This window comes from Macadamia integrifolia, chromosome 4 (genome assembly GCF_013358625.1).
Source record: "Macadamia integrifolia cultivar HAES 741 chromosome 4, SCU_Mint_v3, whole genome shotgun sequence".
NCBI lineage: Eukaryota > Viridiplantae > Streptophyta > Magnoliopsida > Proteales > Proteaceae > Macadamia > Macadamia integrifolia.
The window spans coordinates 33,100,300-33,112,855 of NC_056560.1; the positions used below are offsets into that span (position 1 = coordinate 33,100,300).

General features: G+C 48.2%; 1 long non-coding RNA gene across 1 annotated transcript; it reads right to left on the minus strand.

Moving 5' to 3' along the window:
* Nucleotides 1–10,383: 10,383 nt before the first annotated feature.
* LOC122077582 lies at nucleotides 10,384–12,215 on the minus strand. Its single transcript, XR_006139845.1, has 3 exons — nucleotides 12,040–12,215; nucleotides 10,873–10,956; nucleotides 10,384–10,642 (listed from the first exon to the last, which is right to left on the minus strand). It is a non-coding gene; the product is annotated as an uncharacterized LOC122077582 (long non-coding RNA).
* Nucleotides 12,216–12,556: the final 341 nt, after the last annotated feature.

Here is a 12,556-nt window from a genome sequence, read left to right on the forward strand (position 1 = left end):
ATAGACCTACTCATTGATGCCACGGCGGGATACGAGGCACTGAGTTTCATGGATGCATACTCGGGGTACAACCAAATCAAAATGGCTGAGGCTGATGTCCCGAAAACATCCTTCATAACTGAAGGAGGGTTGTACTGTTATGAGGTCATGCCTTTCGGGCTGAAGAACGCAGGGGCCACCTATCAAAGGTTGGTGAATAAGGTTTTCAAAGGACTGATCGGCAAGACCATGGAAGTGTATGTGGACGACATGCTCGTGAAAATCCTGAAGGCGGAAAGGCACATCCAAGACTTGGAAGAGGCGTTCCAAGTGCTGCGACGGTACGGCATGAAGCTGAACCCGGCAAAATGTGCCTTCGGAGTAGCCTCGGGGAAGTTCCTCGGCTTCATCGTGTCGGAAAGAGGAATCGAAGCCAACCCAGTCAAAATACAAGCCATTCGGGACATGAGGTCACCCCAGAACGTAAAGCAAGTCCAGGAGCTGACGGGTCGGGTAGCCGCCCTCGGAAGATTCATGTCTCGGTCTGCAGATAGATGCCTTCCTTTCTTCAAAGCGCTGAAAGGGGCTAAAAGGTTCGAGTGGACGGAGGAGTGCGAAAAATCTTTCGAACAATTGAAGGAGTACTTGGCCGCACCCCCACTGCTGACAAAGCCGAACACCGGAGATGTCCTACAGCTGTACCTTGCTGTATCGGCAGTTGCTGTAAGCGCCGTACTGACGAAAGAGGAAGGAAAGCAACAACGACCAATATACTACGTCAGCCGAACCCTTCTAGATGCCGAGAAAAGATACCGAAAGGCGGAGAAAGTGGCGTACGCCCTCGTGACGGCGGCAAGAAAGCTGAGGCCATATTTTCAGTCACATACGGTACGCGTACTCACCTACCAGCCTCTGAAGAAAATACTGCAGCGACCAGATATGTCCGGTCATCTGGTAAATTGGGCCATAGAGCTGGGAGAGTTCGACATCCAGTACAAACCGAGAACCGCAATTAAAGCACAGGTCCTCGCAGACTTCATAGCGGAGACGACGATCCCCGATGACCCGTAGGAATCTGCCGAGGAACGAGCAGATGAGGCTTGGACACTGTATGTGGATGGGGCTTCCAACGGCGATGGAAGTGGCGCTGGAATTGTGTTGGTAAGCCCCGAAGGCTTCAAAGTAGAATGCGCCCTACGGTTCGACTTCGACGCCTCCAACAACGAAGCGGAGTACGAAGCAATAATAGCCGGAATTACTCTGGCTCGGGCTTTGATGGTGAAGGAACTAGTAGTGAACAACGACTCCCAACTCGTGGTGCGGCAAGTGAATGGTGAATACGAAGCCAAAGAGCAGAGGATGGCCGAATACTTGAGGTAAAGCAGGTGTCACGAGAAGAGAATGCTAGCGCAGACGCACTATCACAGCTAGCCACTTCCGACTTCGCAGAACTTGGACGAGCGGTGTATTTCGAAGTACTACCACAGCGAGGTGTTACCCGTAGGTGAAAACGGCCAAAGCTGGATGGACGCCATAATAGAATACCTCAAGGAGGGGAAGCTCCCAGAGAACAGGGACGAAGCAAGAAAAGTAAGAATGAGGTCAGCGCGCTTCTTCCTGAAAGACGACACGCTATACAAGATAGGGTTTACCTCACCATACCTCAAGTGCCTGGATTCTTCCTACGGCGAGTACGCGCTCCGGGAGGTGCATGAGGGGATATGTGGCCAACACCTTGGGGCCCGGGCCCTGGCACACAAAGTACTAAGGCAGGGCCTGTACTGGCCGACAATGAGAAAGGACGCAGAATCACTGGTCAGGAAATGCGTCAAGTGCCAGATGTTCGCCCCCGTGCCTAGGCTACATTCCACCGAGCTATCGTCCCTATCTAGCCCAGTGCCGTTCGCCATGTGGGGAATGGACATCTTAGGTCCGTTCCCCCTGGCCACGAGACAGAGGAAGTTTGTTGTGGTGGCAGTCGACTACTTCACGAAGTGGGCAGAAGCCGAGGCCTTAGCAACGATAACTGAGAAGAACATAAGGGACTTCTTCCAAAGGATGGTGGTATACAGATTTGGAATCCCCCAGGTTGTGGTTACGGACAATGGAACTCAGTTTGCCAATCCAACCTTCGACGCGTTCTGTGAAGCCCTCGGCATCAACCACAGGAAAACCTCCGTCGGGTATCCCTCGACCAATGGGCAAACAGAAGTAACCAACCGTACGTTACTCCAAGGGATAAAAAAGAGGCTAGATGATGCCAAAGGACTATGGGCAGACGAGTTGCACCACATTCTCTGGGCTTACCGCACCACTGAGAGGTTAGCTACCGGAGAAACACCCTTCATGTTAACATACGGCACTGAAGCTGTACTCCCAGTGGAGATAGGGGCTATTACCCATCGGATTCGGTACTACAACGAAGACGAAAACGACGAAGGACTCCGGGCAAATTTGGACCTCTTAGCAGAAACCAGAGAAGCTTCACAGGAAAGGATCGCCGCCTACCAGCGGAGGGTCGCTAGGCACTACAACACCAAAGTCTGGAAGAACGAGTTTAGGCAGGGCGACCTTGTCCTCAGAAGGGCGGAAGTGTCGGACCCAAGGCATCAAGGGAAGCTAGACCCAAGCTGGGAAGGTCCCTACAGAGTCTCGAGGGTAATACGACCAGGGTCCTATCACCTAGAGACTACGGGGGGAGTAAGGGTACCCCGATCGTGGAACTCCGATAATCTAAGAAAATTCCACCAGTAGTAAAGTGGCGGGCACGCACTCGTCATTTGTAAATTTTTCCGTTTGTCGTTCGTTGCAATTATTGTCCTCTTGAACCTTTTTAAGTTGTAATTCATCTTGAAATCCGCGAGATTTTATGGATAATACGAGAGCTGGTTTACGGCAACTGAGAATTCCCCTACCTCTAACCCTGAGGAACGGATGACTGAAGATCCACACCTTGGTGGAGGCTCAAACAATGCAAGGTTGACCCGGCCGAATCACCCCTTTGGCTCGGAGTTCGGCCATAGCCGAACAGATCTGACCGAAGGGCTAGCATCTAACAGACCCTTCGGCTGGAACCGAGGATACACTTGGTGATTCTGACTATCAGACGGTCGACCTTCGGTTAACCTTTCGGCCTGAGCCGAAAGCAAAGTACTTTATCACTTGGTGATTCTGACTACCGGACGATCGACCTTCGGTTAACCTTTCGGCCTGAGCCGAAAGCAAAGTACTTTCACTTGGTGATCCTGACTATTGGACGGTCGACCTTCAGTGAACCCCTCGACCATCGTCCGACTCACTAACAGGACGACCCTCGGTGAAGACCTAGCATCTAATAGACCCTTCGGCTGGAGCCGAGGGCAAAACACTTGGATTGCTTGATGATTGGCTATTGAAGGGTCGATCTTCGGTGAACCCTTCAGCTAGAGCTGAAGGCAAAACACTTGGATTGCTTGATGATTGGCTATTGAAGGGTCGACCTTCGGTGAACCCTTCGGTTGGAGCCAAAGGCAAAACACTTGGATTGCTTGGTGGACTATCGAATGATCCACCTTCGGCCAATTCATGCGTCTAGCAAACCCTTCGGCTCAAGCCGAGAGGGAAAACACTTGTAAAATATTGCTAGTGATAACAGGGTCGGCCTTCGTCTGACTTACTAACAGGTCGACCCTCGGCCAAGTCTCGGGGCCATGTGCCTAAGAAGGTCAACTAGGGTTTCGGCCCTTTGCAACTATTTACTAATCAAAGATCATTAAAAAGACGGAAGTTGGAAAAAGAACGATTGCATTGATAAAGCCCGAAGGCAAGGATTACATACGAAGCCCGAAGGCAAAGATTACATTTAAGGCCCGAAGGCTAGTTACATGACAAGAAGGGGGTAGTTTGCGCCGAGAGCCGAGGCGACCTCAAGGAGCGTCCGACGGGTTCGCGGCCTCGTCTTCGGCGGGGAGTGCCTCTTGGTCCGAACCTCCACGACCAGGGGTCGGAGGGACTTCCCTATGCAGCTGGACCTCGCCTTCCTCGCTGCAGCCTCCACCGTCGGCGTCTGCAACCTCGGTGCCCGAAGGGACCACCTCCACATCGTCGTCCTCGAAGATGAGGCCGCTGTCTGCAAAGGAAACCCCGAGGTAGCGCCCGAGGACCCAATCTCGGACCTCGGTAGCGCCCATTGTGTACCCCGGGGCGATGGCGTTTTTGATCTCCTCCCTGAATGCCTCGGAGGAACGATACTTCTCGACTCCTCGGGCCTCGGCTTCCTGAATGCGGGCCCTCACTTGTGACTTCAACTCCGAGAGCTTCCGATCGCGCTCTCGGCGCTCGAGGGCTAGGTCCCTCTCCAGGTGCTCCACCTTCTCGAGGAGGGTGGTGCGCTCGTTGTCTAGGGAGACCTTCTCCCTCTCGTAGACTTCAAGCTCCCGACACATGGCCTCGGCTCGAGCCGCCAGCTGACCCATCTGGGTCTGAGCCTGCACGAAGCACCGAAGGTCAGAAAAAAAAAAAATATATATATAGTACAAGTAAAAAAGGGGCAGGAGGACCGAAGCTTACCCCCGCCATGTAGATGCACGCGGAGGTGATCAGTGCCGCCGTCCCTTGCTTCTGGGCTTCGGTGGCATCTCGGGGAAGACTCCCCTTCATCACCAACTCTCTGGCAACCCGTCCGACGGCCAGAGTGTCGTCTTCCTTCACCGACCATTGTGGGACGAACCCCACCTCGGCCCTAGTCGATGAGACCTTCGGGCCTCGGAAGGCAGCGGCGGATGAAGGGTCTTGAGCAGGTCCGTCTTTACCAGGAGCAGAAAGGGCTTGGACAGCCTCGGTAGTCAACCCCTCCACCCTGGGCCTCTTCTTCGGGGTCTCGGAGGACGGTCCCGTCTTTTCCTTCCTCTTGGACTTCGGCTGTTGGGGGGCGTCACGTGCCTTAGCTTCCTTTATCTTTGCCTGTCGTGCAGCGACGGCGGCCTTAGCCTCGGCTCTGGTAACTTGCACTGCAAGAAGAAGCGAGAGATTAGTACGAAGGATCGACACTCGAAGGAAGCAGAAGGAGGCTAGCCTAACTCACCCGGGCTAAGCCCGAACTTGAAGAGGATGGCGTCGGACTTGAGGCAGTCGGCCTCGACTGGAGAACAGCCTTCCTGCCGCCTCGCCATCGCCAATGACTCCGCGTCTGCCTCGAATAGGGCAGGGGCGGAGTTCACATCCCTAAGGTCCGGGATGCCCCAGACCGTGCCGAAGGGCACCCCCTCGGTCGACTTCACAAAGAAATATTTTTCCTTCCATCCGTGGATGGAAGTCGGGTAACCCTTCAGGAGCCGAAGGTCCTTTCGGGGGCAAAAATAGTACCAGCCCGTCAGTCCCTTGCAGGCTTGAAGAAGAAAGCAGTTGATGAAGAGTTGAAGGGAGAGGGGCCTCTTGTGCCGAACGAAGAAGATGACGAAGCTTAACGCTTGTCGCCACCCGTTCGGCGTTAACTGGGTCGGGCTTACCCCATAGTGCCGAAACACTTTGGTAAAGAAGGGGTGGAGGGGCAGCCGAAGGCCTGCCTTGAAGGCCTCCTTGTACAGGCACAGCTCCTCGGGGTTCCGATAGCTGGCTCGGTCAGAAGGCCTGGGCAGACGGAGCTCGAAAGCATCCGAAACGCCGAAGGAGGCCCTCAGCTCCTCCAGTTCTGGTTCGTCCATCGTGGAGACGATCCCGAGGGCCTCAACTTCCAGGGGCTCCTGGGTCTGGGCTCGGGCGTCGAGCACCCTCTCCCTGAACCCCTCACCGTTGGAGCCACCCTTGGACCCCGACGGCGAGGCCGCAGACGATGAGTCGCGGGAGGAGGGAGAGTCGGTGGAATCCGAGGACATCCCTCGGACTTCCCCAGGACTCCTATACCTACGTCTTGGTCTTGACCTCTCGCGGGACGATAGGCTGTAGCCCGACGAGGAAGACATCACTTACTTGTTGCTAAGCTAGGGAAGAAGAGGACGAAGGCTAGAAGGGGATCCGAGGCCGAAGGCGAGCTCTCCGAAGGCAAGAAAAGAAAGGTTGCCCCACAAATGGCCCCCCACACTATATAGATGGGGGAATGGCGGTACGACTTCCCGAGCATTAATGGCACCGCCACGTCAGGGTACGAAGCCTCGAGGTTTGCGCCCGAACGGACCTAGCAGACGGTCTCACCTTCGGTTGGGAGTTCGGCCAAAGCCGAACGGACCTGACCGAGGGTCCCTCCTTCGGTTGGGAGTTCGGCCAAAGCCGAACGGACCTGACCGAGGGTCCCTCCTTCGGTTGGGAGTTCGGCCAGAGCCGAACGGACCTGACCGAGGGTCCCTCCTTCGGTTGGGAGTTCGGCCAAAGCCGAACGGACCTGACCGAGGGTCCCTCCTTCGGTTGGGAGTTCGGCAGAGCCGAACAGACCTGACCGAAGGTCCCTCCTTCGATTGGGAATTCGGCCAAAGCCGAACAGACCTGACCGAGGGTCACTCCATCGGTTGGGAGGTCGGCCAAAGCCGAACGGACCTGACCGAGGGTCCCTCCTTCGGTTGGGAGTTCGGGCAGAGCCGAACGGACCTGACCGAGGGTCCCTCCTTTGGTTGGGAGTTCGGCCAAAGCCGAACGGACCTGACCGAGGGTCCCTCCTTCGGTTGGGAGTTCGGCAGAGCCGAACGGACCTGACCGAGGGTCCCTCCATCGGTTGGGAGGTCGGCCAAAGCCGAACGGACCTGACCGAGGGTCACTCCTTCGGCTGGGAGGTCAGCCAAAGCCGAACGGAGCTGACCGAAGGTCCCACCTTCAACAGGGGGCTCGGTAAAGCCGAACGGATCTGACCGAAGGTCCCACCTTCAACAGGGGGCTCAGTAAATCCGATCCGAAGCGGCCGAAGGTCTTTCTCTCGGTCGACCCCAAGCCTTGGTCACTGGTAATGCCAAGTCCGAAGGAACAAGTCAACCAAAGAAGAAGGTTACTCCCACAGGAAGAAGCTCCTAGTGGAAGTAAGGGGGCTCCTGATATAGCCAAAATAACCTCTCGGTGGGGGGCAATGACACGTGTCGCCTCCGAGACACGTGTCCTCCGCCAGACGAAGGTTCCAAGAAACCACTCACATTCGAGCACGCTCAATCACCGAGGCACGCCTGCAGAATCACGCGGGATCACGTCGCCTGCATGACGGGAATATTCCCCCCCAGAAGGTTGGACGTATTCGAGTGGGACTCTAAGAGGGAAGAAGGGGGAAAAACCCTAAGGCCGAAGGACTATATAAGAAGGCACGGAAGAAGGGGGAAGGTAAGCTCTGAGACCCTCACCATTACTCCCTTATTGAACTGTGCGGCCGACCCTGACTTGAGCGTCGGAGGACTAACCCCGGACTAAGTTCCGGGCCTCCGTCGTCTGTGTTTGTGTAGGTTGGACTAGCGGGGTTTTTTGGCAGCAACACAAACTAACAAAGAAACAAGAAAGATAAGTAAATTTAGACTCAACTTAGTCCATGATGGGGCACCCCCCCCCCCTATTGTGACACATCTTAACAAATTCAATGCCTTGAAAGCATATTGCTTCTTGTTAAATTGTCTAGCACATCCGTCGATTGAAGATCATTGTCAATGGTGATGATATTGTCCGTATGAGTAGCACCCCTCCTATTCCCAGGACAATCGTCATCCTCCTCCTCCTCCTCCTCCTCCTCCTCATCATCATCATCTATCCTCATGCGTCTGAGGTGAGAACTGGTGAAGTAAAGGAATGGCCGAGGCCAGGAAGATGTTTGAGAATAATGCGAGGAAGAACTGGTGGAGTGAGAAGGAATGGCTGAGGGCAGGAAAGATGTTCGAGAATTATGCTAGAATGAAGGATTTGGTTGATCCATCATCATCATTATTATTATTATTGCCTGTCTAGGACTACAGATAATTGGAACTATACTTTTGGGATTTGCAACCAAAACATATTAATCTGTTTCTTTCTTTCCTTGTTATTTATTCAAGTCAGTTATGGAATCCACCTGAAATATCAAATCCATTTTAAGCTACATTGGGTTCAAGATTCATTTATGTGTGCATGTGTTTCAGTTCTTTGCTTTTATTCAATGGTTGGTGGTAGGGACCATTTTTTTTTTCCTGGATTGGATATGACACAGGACCATATGCAGATTATGTTATTTGGGTGTCTTCTGGGTTCCTTTTATTTGGAACACGAGATGCAGGTGCGCTGCTTATCCACAGAGAGAGAGAGAGAGAGAAAGAGAGATGGAGAAGATGCAGGTGGACTGTGGAGAATAAGCGAGAGAGATGTTGATGAACCTTTTGTTACCTCTGAACTTTGGTTTCTTAATCCTAAGTGTATGTTTAGAGAGAGAGAGAGAGTGCAAATTAGGGGGATCTAAAGAGAGAACCACTACATGGGAAAAAGAGAAACTGTTTTGAGAAGGAAATCTGACTGTTGTGAGAGAAATAAAGAACAAACATGTATTATGGAAATGGCGTGGATTGGTCACACGGAGTAGATCTAACAGGAACTGGAATGGATCAAACACTAACCTAAAAGTGAGGAAAAAGATGACTAGCCGTCATTTTTAGGTCTCACAAATTTGGGCTCCCCAAGCTGCAGAACTTTGTGGTCTGTTCATTTTGCCCAGATACACTATCTCCTTGCAAAAATCAGAAGAAAATTGTTTGTCAGATCAAACTGAGAACCTGAAAAGGTAGGAATGTTTTGCAACAAATATTTAGTTTTGATGTCTCTTGAGGAAAAACTACACAATTCTTCAAGATTTTTCGAGATAAATTGTCAATTGAAAGAGAAAACCTAATGAAATGATAAAGATCTATTCATTAAAAGGAAAATTGTCACTTCATAGCTCCATTCAAACTTTCTATTTTTGGAAGGGGATATTTAAGGAATCCCCATGAATAGGATCAAACCTTATTCCTTGGTATTTACATGAGTATTCTCGATTCTGCATCCCAGTAAGCTCGAGAGGGCTAGTTGATCCTGATTTATGTTACACCACGGATTGTTTCAAGGATATCGATATCTGACTTCTGTTTCTATGATTTCTCTGATCGAGATGTATGGATCCAGGAACGGTTATAGATAGTATGTTAATGATTAACGAAAAATGTGCAAAAAGTCTATGTCCTTTGCATTCTATGAGTCTCTTCCTTTTTGTATATGGCATCGCCACTCCCTTTGGCAGCATCACTAATTCCAAACTTATTAAGCTTATTTGGTTAATCCATGTATTTTTTCCACATTGCAATATGATTTAGTAGTTTGGGGAATTGGGTAGAAGGGCAATATCTGGTTAGAGCACACACCAAATTCCAAAATTTCATCCAAATACCCTTCATTGTATGTGTATGGCCCCATGTATTTTCAAAACATCCTGAATTGAAATGCACCCCTCAATAGTCTTCTTGCTGTTCTGTTTCCTTTTAAAGCTTCATTTTGCCACTTGGGTCAGCAGCAAATGGCTGGAACATGAGAGGTCACCAGAACAGCTTAAGATCAGCGTGTGTACAAAAATTGGCCCAATTTCGACATGCCACGTGGCAAATTTTGAGGGGCCTATTAGATAAACTCTGCCATTTTATGAAAAAAGTGCCATGATTTTTTAAGATGGGGGCAATTAGTTGGGTAGATCCACGTGGAAGACTGATAATTCTGATAGTTAGATACCTAAGAAATTATCTTAATTGGCCACAAGGAAAAAATTAGCCTCAAATTAAAAACTGCATGTCCATAGTCCATACCATTGTACTTTTGTGAATCATCCTCTCAATAGTCCTGGATTTTTTAATGCTTCATTTATCATGGGCTAGCTCCAATCAACTTAAAACTTGAAATGCTGGATTTTTAATGTTTTATTTTTCTATGGGGCCAACTCCAATCAACCTAAAACTTGAAATTTTTAGGATTTCATTTGGTACTTGAAGATGCATCCAAAGTCCTATGTTCTTCTGTGGAAAGTTTTCAATGGTGCTTTAAATAACAGAAGCAATATATATATATATATATATTGACATCTCTCCTTATTGTTTGCTTAGTATTGTCTTACTAACCCATGTAAGACATGTATGATTTGACCATGTATCCTCTCAGGGGAAGATATCTAGTTATCCTCATCCTCCTCAGAAACCAAATATTACAAATATCATGAAGCTTCACAAAATGAAGATCGTACCCTGAAGAAGAAAAGAAAAAGGGACCCATTTTGTTACTGGGTCATTAGTTCAACAGGTTGACAAGCCGGCCAACTGATTCAACACTTCAACCAACAACACATTGGAATCTTTCATAAAAAGAAAAATTGACTCTTTTTTTTTTTTTTTTTGGTGGTGGTGGGAGGGGGGGGGCGAGGGTGGGGGAACTCAATCATCTTAGTGACCAGGTTGGAAGGTTGCTGTGTAGACCAATGTGGATTGAACCGGTCTCAGAAACAGTGATATAGATGACTGATATTTTACTATCAGAGTTTTGTGAAATATTCAGCAAATGATGCATATACTGGTGAGAAACGTAAGGGCAACATTGAACAAAATTATCCAAATACAGTCAACATATTATGTACTGCGGACACATAGGGTATCTTCTGTAACTCCATGCCTTGATTGCCTTTTTCATTTGGTTTCTCGTTCTCAATTAGTTCGCTGCTAACCTTCCACTTCCAAAGTCAGCCCTAGAGAACAAGGTTCCACAAATTAGATACTTTACAGCATGAATGTAAATAGAGGACAGTGATATTCATACCCTCACCACATTAAGAAGAGAGATGAAAACAAAACATAATCCTATCATTCTTTATAGCTTGAAACTTAAGGAAAAAATGAAACTTGAAACATAAAATCAATAATATCACATTAACAATTGTGAGTATATACACAACAGCTGCTTCGCACCAAGAAGTACCTCTGTATCATGCCCGTACTTTTAATTTTCCTGTTTCATCTTCCTCAACCTCAAAAAATAAACTCCATATGTCCAACATCAGATCTGGAAGGAACAAGAACAAGAGGTCAGACATCAACTTTGAGTAAGGTAAGCAAGAAGTGCAAATATCACCCTACTGAATAATATGACAGCAAGAGTCACCTTCACTATTTGTACTTTTCTCTGTTAATAGTCATGCTAGATCATCACATCGGTACTCACCTAAAGTTAACTCCAACATACCAATACTCTAAACCGATAGAATGTAGCCAACAGCAAGAAGCACATAGGAGTTTTAAGTTTTAATGTTATTTCAATTTCAGAACAGTGTTTGCTGAATAAAAGCATTCCAGAAAACAGTGACAATAAACTTCCATTACAAAGGAGTATAGAAGAGCACATAAAACTCAAATAATTAAGCCTACTTCAATCGACTTTAGGTTTGGCTTCACAAATTCTCTTTCTCCAGTCCACTCTAGTTAGGGTGAAATCTTCGGTTACCCCATAAACGGTATGCCTTCTTGTCTCTCCCCACCACATCACACCAATTAATGTAGAACTAGGTTGACAAGTCAAGCCCATCACAACGCCGCCGGATACTCTAAAAAAACTACCAATATCCAAAGTAGAACAGCAACACAAAGCAACTCAGGATTAAAAAAGAAAACCAAATCTGTAATAGCCTACCGATTACAGAACTCTTAAGAATCTGTGAACATAACTAACAATAAATGATAGAGCCCTAACAGGGACAGTAAGAGGCTTAAGCTAAACCCACCTGATAATATGATCCAACACCCAAAGAAACCAAAAGAAATCAAGTCAGTTCCATTTGTTTCAAATCTGGGCAGAATAGGTCACTAGAAGACAAAATTAGGGAGATTTCTAATATCTCCCAATCGGCTGGTCAGAATTGGACCAGGTTTGGATTGAAGGTAGTAAGTGCTAGTTGGGAGGGAGGTTCGATCCAATTTTCAGCCATAGAGGATGGCAGAAAGTGCTTCAAGCAGCAGGGATCAAATAGGAAACTAAGGACCCTGGGCAGAACTGTGGAAGAAGATGGAATCAAATACATATAAGAAAATTGCAGCAGCAGTAGAACCTTGAGTAATTGAGAGGAGAAGAAGATAAAGTAAGGAAGAGGACCTCTCGGAATTCCCACCGCAGGGAGTCAACTGGAACAAACAGCAGTTCCATCAAACTTGATCAAACAAAAGACAAATCTCCATGGAGAAGACAGCAGCATCTATAACAATAGCTTTCTTCAAATCACTGCCTTCTATGAAACCTTGCATTATATTTATAGCGATAATGGGGAAGGGAATTACATCCTAATAACAGGTTCCAAAAGAGGAAACCAAATATTCTCCTAATAAAATAGTTTCTAAAAACTAAAAAAGGAAACTAACAACTAATAACTTGACTCCTAAGAAAACAAATATAACTTAAATTGAACCCAACTAAAAAAAAAAAAATTAACTAGCTAATCCCGTAGGCAACCTTAATACCTCCAGTTTAGACCTATAAAAATGGCACATTACACAATAAACCACATGGACTGAAGGCCCAACACATATACAACCCATCCTTAGTAAGCCCAGTTTGGTGAAGGATCTATATCACCAATCCAGCATAAATCATATACAAATTTCAATATGCCACC